The sequence below is a fragment of the Cyprinus carpio genome, chromosome A10 (assembly GCF_018340385.1).
Source record: "Cyprinus carpio isolate SPL01 chromosome A10, ASM1834038v1, whole genome shotgun sequence".
Taxonomy (NCBI): domain Eukaryota; kingdom Metazoa; phylum Chordata; class Actinopteri; order Cypriniformes; family Cyprinidae; genus Cyprinus; species Cyprinus carpio.
The window spans coordinates 16,478,309-16,488,437 of NC_056581.1; the positions used below are offsets into that span (position 1 = coordinate 16,478,309).

General features: G+C 36.1%; 1 protein-coding gene across 2 annotated transcripts in view; it reads right to left on the bottom strand.

Annotated features, from left to right (window-relative positions):
• The window catches only part of mef2ca (myocyte enhancer factor 2ca), a 31,751-nt gene extending 22,502 nt beyond the window's left edge, over positions 1-9,249 (bottom strand). For both annotated transcript variants that reach the window (XM_042765440.1, XM_042765441.1), the window contains exon 1: positions 8,887-9,249. The gene's annotated coding sequence lies outside the window, so the exon portion shown is untranslated. The remainder of the gene's footprint in view (positions 1-8,886) is intronic.
• Positions 9,250-10,129: the final 880 nt, after the last annotated feature.

Here is a 10,129-nt window from a genome sequence, read left to right on the forward strand (position 1 = left end):
GTTATGTGTGCTTGACGTTCATTGCATTATATAAGTCGCAGCACGTTTCATATTATTAAAAAAGCAACTTGTATTCAGGAACATACTGCACTATTTTTGTTTTTAACATTTCAATGATATTCTGATCCCTAAATATGGCCTCACTAGGGAACAAATTGAAGTATAAAAAAATTTCTCTCAGAAATGGCTTGCAATTTTCATAATTACAATGCGATGGTAATTAATTCACTGAATTAAATATAAAAATTGGAAGTAGAAAGGCTAAAAGGTATTTTCTTGTTAAATATGTATTCTTTGCAGTGTAGGTCCCACAAGAGTTGGATAAGTTAGATAAGTTGGATCAATTAGAAAAGCAATAGCACACCTCTCTTCAACAAGTTTTGATTTGAGGTACATCATTTACATTCAAAGAACAAACAGTGCAAGATGTTATACACAGAGACAGCTCACCCAAAAAAAGTTGTTTCAAACCTATATGAGTTTCTTTCTTCAGCTTAGCACAAAAGAAGATATTTTGAAGAATGTCGGTAATGATAAATGGAAACTTTGGCAACGGTACCCATTGATTTCCATAGTATGAAAAAAATTCAATGGAAGTCAATGGCTACATTTAATTATTGGGTTACCAAAATTCCTCAGTGCCCAACAGAACTTACACAGGTTTTAAGTAACTTGAGAGTGAGAAAATTATGACCTTTTTCATTATTGAACCATCCCTTTAAGGTTAGGGGTTCTCAAAATGGTAATAAAGACCTTAAATAAAGACTGCTAATAAAGACCTCAAAAAGACAGAAATAAACAAAAGAAAACCCTAAGAAAAAGCATTTAGAGACAGCCTCTGGCACAACTTGGCTAATGTCAGTTAACAATTGAGATTGGAGCCTGTACAACTTCATTATCACCATCTTTCAGGGCATCTGAAATGCTGAAGACGTGCCAGGCAGCGAAGAAACTTGTCGAAGCACGTCAGAGCAGATCCTCAGAGCTCTTGGCAGACCCCAGAGGTGTCAGACAGCTGACTCTGACTCGAAGGAGGAAGCATCTCTCTGCAAACAACACCCATCAGCTAGCACAAATGGACATAATGACAGGAAATCTTCGCAGAAGGCCTCATAAGGAAGTGACATCATTGAGAAGAAACAATAAAAGATGCCTCTTCCCATAAACCGCTCCACAATGCAGAAAATGGGAAGTACCAACAAATCTCATGCATGGTTCAAAAGGGCTTGGTGAACTTTGCTGTGATAAAACTAATGTTAAAACTAATAATATTTCCATTGCATCGTGGGTTTAAACCAATCACATTCAATGAGAAGTACAGACTCATTTTTGTGAATATTGCAGGTGAAGGCAAACTACATGCCGGTTGTTATTGCGTTGCTTTGCAGTTGCTAAAGTGTTCTGAGAGATTTTAGCATACTATGTAATGTACTACGTTACTAGCAATTTCTAGGGTGATCCTTGTGGTTGCTAGAGCATTTCTGTGCAGTTGCAAAGGTTAAGCACAGTGCTACAGTATGTCATTGCTAGGGTGCGGCTATCCGTTTGCTAAAGTGTTCTAAGCGATTTTAAGCACACTGCTCCAGTATCCAGTTGCTAGAGTGTTGTTATGCACTTGCTAAGGTGTTCTGAGTAGTTTTAAGCACAGTGCTGCAGTATGCGGTTGTTAGGAAGTTGTTACGTGGTTGCTTAGGTGTTCTGAGTAGATTTTAGCATAATGCTACAGTATGTCATTGCTAGGGTGGTGCTATGTGTTTGCCAAAGTGTTCTGAGCGGTTTTAGGCACAATGCTACATTATGTGGTTGCTAAGGTGTTCTGAATGGGTTTCACACAATGCTACAGTATTTGGTTGCTTAGGTATAGTTATGCAGTTGCTAAGATGTTTTGAGTGGTTTTAAGCACAATGCTACAATATGTGGTTGCTAAAGTGTTTTATGCAGTTGCTGAGGTATTCTGAGTGAATTTTAGCACAATGCTATGTGGTTGCTAGGGTGCTTTTGGTAGCTGATAGGGCATTACTATGCAATTGCTAAGATTTCTTTAGCACATTGTTCGATTTACTGTCTAATGACTTAGAAAGTAATAGCACACTCATGATTTCATTTGTGAATGTAGCACTAACCGTGCTTAATACTTTAGTTTAGGGGGTTATCCAGGGATAAGCAGTAGTTATAGAGCCTAAGCAAACACTGCCAATCATCCAACCTCAACCCAGTGTCCTTCAAATACATGCTCGAAATGTTCAAGAACATACGTTCTGCCAGCTATCCCTGGCTGTATCTCATGAAGAGGACTGCTACATCTCTTTGCTGTCTATCAAGGGAGCATGCTACGGCTCAGAGCAGTGGCCGCCAAGAGACTGTATCAATCAGTGCTGGAATGGGGACGAGTCACTCTCCACCCCACCCTTACGGCTCGCCTCAAAACTTCCCAAGGACAAAGAGGAGACAGCGTCTGTCTTTCTCAATGAGAGCACACGAGCTGTGGAGGTTAGTCGTACCACAGAACGAGACCAGCTCCCAGACGCCCCGCTACATTCCCATATCCTGAACCCACGGCTCCTGGTGGAGCACTGTGCTTGAACAGCCGTGGGCCATGTGAGTCCAGGTTGATGCTGTCCGCTTCGCGTGAGATTAGACAGATCTGACTTTGGCTCACACTCCAGAAAAATAATTCTGTTAATCATATTCAGTAAAAAAAAAAAATTAATTAAATTATCTATACACCCTTAAAACATTTAACTAAATGTGAATCAGAGTTATTATATTTAAATAAAAAGAATGAATAAATAAAAACTTAGTGCTTAAACTAAAATTATAAAATATATATACAGTTAAACATTTATAAATATGTATGTATGTATATATTTTTACTTCTTTTTATTTCAGCTAATTGCCAATGCAACATTTTCATTTTTGTTTAGTTTAGCTTGGAGTGAATAAACAAAAAGTAATAAATTAAAAATGAACAAAAACTATATAGACATAATTTTTAAAAGCTACTATGACATTTCTAGTATTTTTTTTTGTAAAAATTTAAGTGAAAAAAGAAAACAAAACTTAAAATGAATTCAAAATATTAGCTAACTAACAGTATATCAATGAAACTAAAATAAAATCCACTTTTAAGTAAGCTTACTGGCACATATAAACCATTTTATAACATAAACCTCAGAATTATATTACATTTATGCTTAAAATGAAAAAAAAGCCAAATGGGGTAAAACAAATTAAGAAAGTTTATAGTTTATTAGTTTATAATTCAAGACATTTTCTCAGAAATCATGTTTAGCCTAGCCTGGTATGCTACACTTCCTTATATGCCCAAATTAATGGAAAATCTCAAATTATGTCCTAGCTCTTTGCAGGACTTTCAGCGACCTAATTACAAAAGCTAAGCTTGCAATCACTGTCAGCTACGATCAAGCTATTAGCAACAATTCTGTTAATATTCTGGAGAATAACTCTCAAAACTATGACAGCGAGAGCACAAGGCATTTTGGTGCTTTGCTCATAGTTGGTTGCTCATTTGCATGGCTTCCTTTTGCTGTGGAGATGTGTGTCACACAGCTGTGTTCTCACAGTGTGTGTGCGCCGCGTTTGCGCTTCACCGCTAACCGATACACACTGCCAACTGAAACTCTGTGGCCATTCGTAGCCACATGCTAAGATATCACTTCTGTTTTCTGTTACATTATTTTAAAAGCAGTGCATTCATGACATTAATACTCTGCTGCTCAATATGTCCTCTTTAAAATCTACACCTTAGCTAAAATCAAAAATTAAAATTCTGATCTTTTTTTTACAATATACACTGTTAAAAAATTTAAATGTTCAGTTGTTAGCAAAACCAGTTAATTCTACCTGATTTGACGCATACATTTAGGAAAGATTAATGAAAGACATTGGTAATCATAAGAAATTCTAAGAGGCTTATTTTAAAGGTTTTTAAAAATCTTAAAGGCCCCAAACCTTTGAGCACTGGTTTACATTTTTAACAACAATAATGTAAAGTTATTACATTAGCAAAATCTATCAGTAATAATAATAATAAATATAATGTGAATTTATATGGCAAAGCAGACTGTATATTATTTGTCGAGAGTAAATGCATACTTGTCCTGCTGTTAGCAGTTCATGACTTAGACATGGACCTGTGATCGATATCCTTAAGTGTTTTTGTCAGGCTGCCCGACGTGGAGAACAGATCTTGGCAGTTGGTTGGCTCTGACATCAGAGCGAGTCTCACAGTGTAGGCTGATCTCTCTGCTCCTGGCACTCAGAGCCGCTGGCAGCGTGTATGGGACCGTGCTCTCATGCAGCAGGTAAGTGACCTGAAGAAAGCAGGTGGCCGTTTCTACCTCTGATCTTTTGAATTACACCCTGAACATTAATATTTCATTTTGGTGGTTTGCTTAAATCCTTAACCTTAAGTACGAGCACCAGTAATAGTGATGCTATCCTATATCCCTCTTATTTTTCAGCGTGGAAATAAGCTATTTTCTGTGAATGTGCGAGACTTGTGCGAAACATTATATATTAGTACTACAAGAGATGATAATGTAAACAATGATTGTTATTATTATGAGCAACTTTTTGCGACTATTTAATCACGACAATTTCCGCACACAATAAAATTTAATGCAGAGAGAACTGCACATAGAAACATTCTTAAGGATTTATCTTAAGAAACGTTTGAACTTCTTTCTTAAGATTTTCATGAATCTGGCACCTGAAGTTTACAGGCTGGATATGCTCCACTAGATCTGTTTATCTCACACAGTATCTGCATCATAAGAATTGGATTTGATCTTGCAGTGGGGTCTGGAGGTCTGGGTGTGGGTGTTTACAGCAGCATGGGAATGATCTCATGGGGAGGAAGTGACGTGGAAACTCGGGAGCATTGTAAACCAAACCAGGATGACGGCAGGTATTCAGCCCGACGGCCCCCTCAAACTCCCCCTCGCAGACTTCCTCTACCAAATATACTGCACATGTAAGCGCAGCAGAATCAAAAATAAAATTATGAACTTTTTACCTTGAACAACAAAAGCATTGGCTGAAATCGATGGCTCATCACAACTGAGACGAACATTGTTTACAAGTGTCAAATCAGAGGTGCTGTAGGACATGCAACTTCGAAATCCAATATATTTTATTTAATTTAGCGCTCTCAATGCTTTCTGTGACTTCGAATGCAGAATAGAGATGCTGGTCTTCTCTAGACACTCATTTTGTAAGTAAACCTCATTGTGGGAATTGGTGGAAAAATTCTTACACATAATGAAAGAACAAACTTACATGATTCGAGCAGCATGATCAAGCCTAAAAAAGACCACAAGCATGCAAGTTTGGTACGACCAAACATGGATTGCACCTCTGTAATTTTGGGGATGGAGAAAAGTTGAGGTTTTTGGCTGAGGTCAGTGCTATATTTAAACAATATGGCATGAGATATTCACCATATAGCACAGACTAGACAGTCTTAAAGGGATAGTTCACCAAAAATAAGAGTTCTGTCATTATTTACTCACCCTCATGTCGAGCCAAATCTTTTCAAAGGGAACAGAAAAGAAAATATTTAGACGAACACTGGAGTCTAAACATCACTGGACCCCACTGAGTTTCATTGTATGCTGTGCTCTACAGAAGGTTTGGACAAACCATCAGTTTTGGGTGAACTTTTCTCTTGCTTTTCAGGAGATACTACAACTTTTAATTTAAGTATTGTTTTATTAAAGGGATACTCCACCCCAAAATGAAAATGTTGTCATTAATCACTTACCCCCATGTCGTTCCAAACCCGTAAAAGCTCCCTTCGTCTTCAGAACACAATTTAAGATATTTTGGATGATAACCGGGAGGCCTGTGACTGTCCCATAGATGTGCAATCTTGGTTATATGAAGCAAAATTTTCATTTTGGGGTGGAGTATCTCTTTAAGCTAATATGGTAATATACTAAATCTTCTCTAGCCCTTGATAGATAAGGTTAAAACTTCTGTGTTGTTGTAGCAGTTAATCATGTATTTTAGCACTTGTGGAACGCTGTATTGACCAATCAGCATCCACAAGCAAAGTGATTAAATTTATAGACACACAAAGAATGGCTTCATCTCCTGCTGTCAAGCTTTGGCGGCAACCGTCCTTCATCAGCTGGACTTCTGTAAGACCTCAGGAGGTCAAGAATGTCCATGTGTCCTTTGAGAGGCACCTGGCTTGGGATTCTTGCACTGTTTGAAATCTGTCAGTGTACAGATGTCATAACAACCCATTCCAAAAGGTAGACAGACAGAACCAGAAGCCCAATGAAACGGCTGACTATCCCGTTAATGGGAATATCTGGACAGGATTCCAGTGCCGTGTTACAGTGGACGCAGTATCTGTTACCTCAGAGCCGACGAATCACATCTCAAATACTTTAACTAACCTCACTCTAAACTATGAACACATGATCCACTAAAAATATCCCCAGATGCACGTGTCGAGCAAGGGGGGGGGTGCTGCTGATTAACGCTATATACGGCCCACCGTACAAAGAGTTCTCTGTGCGAAACCTCCTCACTGGAGGATGCAATGCAGTGAATTGAGCATTTTACACCAGTGACAAAGATAGATTACATGACAGGGGAAAAAATCTGAAGGTTTTTTTTTTGTGTGTGGCAAAATCAAGCTGTGCTGAAAAACTGCTTTGAGAGCAAGATCAGCAAAGCCACAGACCAGGAAAGCTTAGGTTTCATTTATGAGCTTTTCTAGGGTTAAAAGCCAGGTTGAGTGCAAAAATAATGAACACTCGATTTCTTCATTTACAATGAATCCATAAGAATCTGTTTTTTTATAAAAAGTTTATATTTAAAAAAAATATTTAGTCATATTTATAAACTATATATTAACATACAGGTATATTATAAGTATATTTACACTTTTTGAATGCAAACCTTATTTTAGTGTTATATAATGCACATAAAATAAAAAATATGAAAAGAATTAATATATTTAAATTGACTTTTTAAAAATTTTACAGAATAATATATACTGAAAATAATTTTGTTAAATATATATTTTATATTTTAAAAATGTTAAATATTAAATTTTTTGTTTTGAATTTAAAAAAATATTATATAACATTTATACATTTCATGTATTTTCCATAATATTTTTATAGAATATTTATATCTCACTTTATATGCAAAAACAAATGCAGTATATAATGCTTATAAACTGTTTAAATATATACTAAATAGTTTAGAAATTTGTCATTATAATATTTGTGTGTTTGCATAAGTAAACCTGGCTTTTATTTGATGATATTTTTTCTAATATCTTTATTAAGGAGGTATAAACAGCACAGCTGTTTTTTCAAGAACGATGATGGTGACATACTTTTGAGGTTTAGCTGCATTTCACTCAGTGGCTAATGAAGTAAACCAAGGAAAGTGCCATGGAGGTCCGACCAGCACCCAGACCACCCAGCAGGATAACCTACACAACTCATATACTGACTCCGCTCGTCTACATAATGCTGCTACTAGCTGTTAACACCACAATTACAACTTCATCCCGTCAAGCCCTTCATGAAACTGCTGGTTTTTCCCTAATACGACAAACCGACGAAGCTCCTGAACTAGTTTTAAAATCATCACCAGGCCTCTCACAATATCTCAATCGAGAGGTTTTTGTGTGATTAGCTTTTCCAAATGATAAAACACATCAACGTTAGCTTTACTTACTATATTTATTTATTAACATCTCACCATAAAGTGCACAGCCTGTGTGAATGAAAACACAGTGGCTGTTGTTGTCATCATTTATTGCTGTTAAGTTGTCATCATTCACCACTAACTAATGCAATCGCACGTCAGGTTTATGGTTTCCTGATGGCAATAAACAGATGAAGTGTGTGCCATACTTTGAGAGGCACATTGCAGAGTGTCAGCACATGGCACACATTTGTGTACAAGCATTTCAACTTATCTAAAGTTTCTCTCTATCATGCGTATTTGTTCGATCTTGCCTCTCTTTCAATATTAACAACGTGCATACTAAAACACTCCCACAAAAAAACGCCACAATGAATGTTATTAAGTATAGGGAGGAGCACTAGGCTTTCCTGGATCACATTTTGCCCTTTGGTCATTATTATTGCACAAGCACCAGCGGAGAGCACTTCTCTCATCTAAACTGCTGGGAACCTCATCCTGGATATTCCAGGTTATAACTGTAAAGCCATTAGTTTCAGTAAGCGCTGCCATATAAAATAACTTGTTTACAGTTTTCCAATTACCCCAGCGGAGTATAAATAGAGATGCTATTCACATAATTACACCATTTTGGAAAAGTTGTTTGTTTAGTATTATATAAAGCATGCCAGACAACATTTAAAATATGAAAAAATAAATATATACAAAATTAGTACCGCCAATGCAGATATTTGGATTTCTAAAATCACAGTTACTTTTTATACTGTTCCATACTACAGTAGTATATACTATTATTTCATATTCTATGACTTTTAAACTATAGAATTTTAGTATATAATATTATATGACTTAAACTATTATGTATATATGACTAATATTTCTTGTAAATGATTCTATTCTATGCTTTCAATTACTTTTTAAACTATATTATAGTATATAATAATATATTACTTCAACTATACTACTATTACTTGTAAAACCATTCTTTTATACTAGTGTATATTATTTTCTATTCTATTACTTTTTAAACTGTACTATTCTAGAATATATTACTTATACTATTCTATACTTCCACTGCTCTATATTACACTATTCTACTGATTGTTAAACTATACTATGGTAGTCGACACTAACTAGTCGCACTATTCTGTTAACCACAAAGCTTCCAGTTGTGACAGTTCAACTTACTTTGTAATGCATGAGGGTGTCAGCTCCAGAAAGCATGCATGCGCTGGTGTTAATGGTCAGTCACGCACGGGTCCAGAACTCTTCACGCGCTCTTCAAACCCAGAACCGCGTCAAAGCGCTTCATGTGCGCGTCAATGTGAGAATGGTCGCTGAACTCCGCGTCTCTCATTGGTTTTGACAGCGATGGAAGCAAAAGCGTTTTTTAAACAACAAGAAAAACAACTGAAGACGTCCAGAGTTATCCTGGGTGCACCAGTGGTGTTTGAGATCTCCTCTAGTTTACTGACACGATCCTCACGAGCGTCTGTTCGTCACACAGAAGAGAAGAGAATCATTCTGTCTCGCTCTCTCTTTGTAAAGAGGGCGGGTCTTACGCGTACAGTAACTCACACCCGCACGCGCGTGACGCGACGCGTCCTAAAAGAACGCTCTTACTTACTTTAATCACCAAAGCGTCAGTCGCGTCGCGTCTTTAATTATTGCACTCAAGAGTTCGTATCAGTTTTCATTTTGTCCAGTTATTTGAAGGGAAACTTACCATAGCCTACTTAAAGTTACCAATTATTCTGTAACTATCTTTTATTTTTAATTATTTATTTTTATTCAATTAAATAAATACATGTTAAATAATCAAATATTATGCTATATCATGATATTCAATAATGAATAATTGTTACAACCAATACTTTAATTGTTATAGCCTATATTTATAAGTTCATATAATTACTATTATTGGTTAACTTTACGGTATAATTTTAGAATAAATATTAAATTAGGCTAAATAATAAAACTAAATGACAAAATTAATAAAAAATACAATGTCTAATTATTATGTTTACTATTTAATTTAAACATACAACCAAATATTAAATATATTGAATAATTTATATATAAAAAATAAACAAGACAAATGTAATTTATTGACATAGACTTTTTTTTAATTATTCTTACCAATCACTTGCTCACAACCTTCTGTTTCAACTTTATCTTCTCCCTCTGAATCTTCACTGCTTTTGTGTCTCCATCAAATGGGTTTTTTAGGCTTTCAGGTCCTTCTTTTGGCACCTAGAAAAATGAAATATTCATCAAATAATATGAATTAGTTATTAGTCTGGGGAATAATCAGTAAACAAACGCATCAGTGCGGCATCGATGAGTGTCTGTGTGACTCATCGGCGCAGACTAGTGGCGGGTTGGAGTATTACACCTCAATGAATCCAGACTCGTCACACATCCTTTCAAT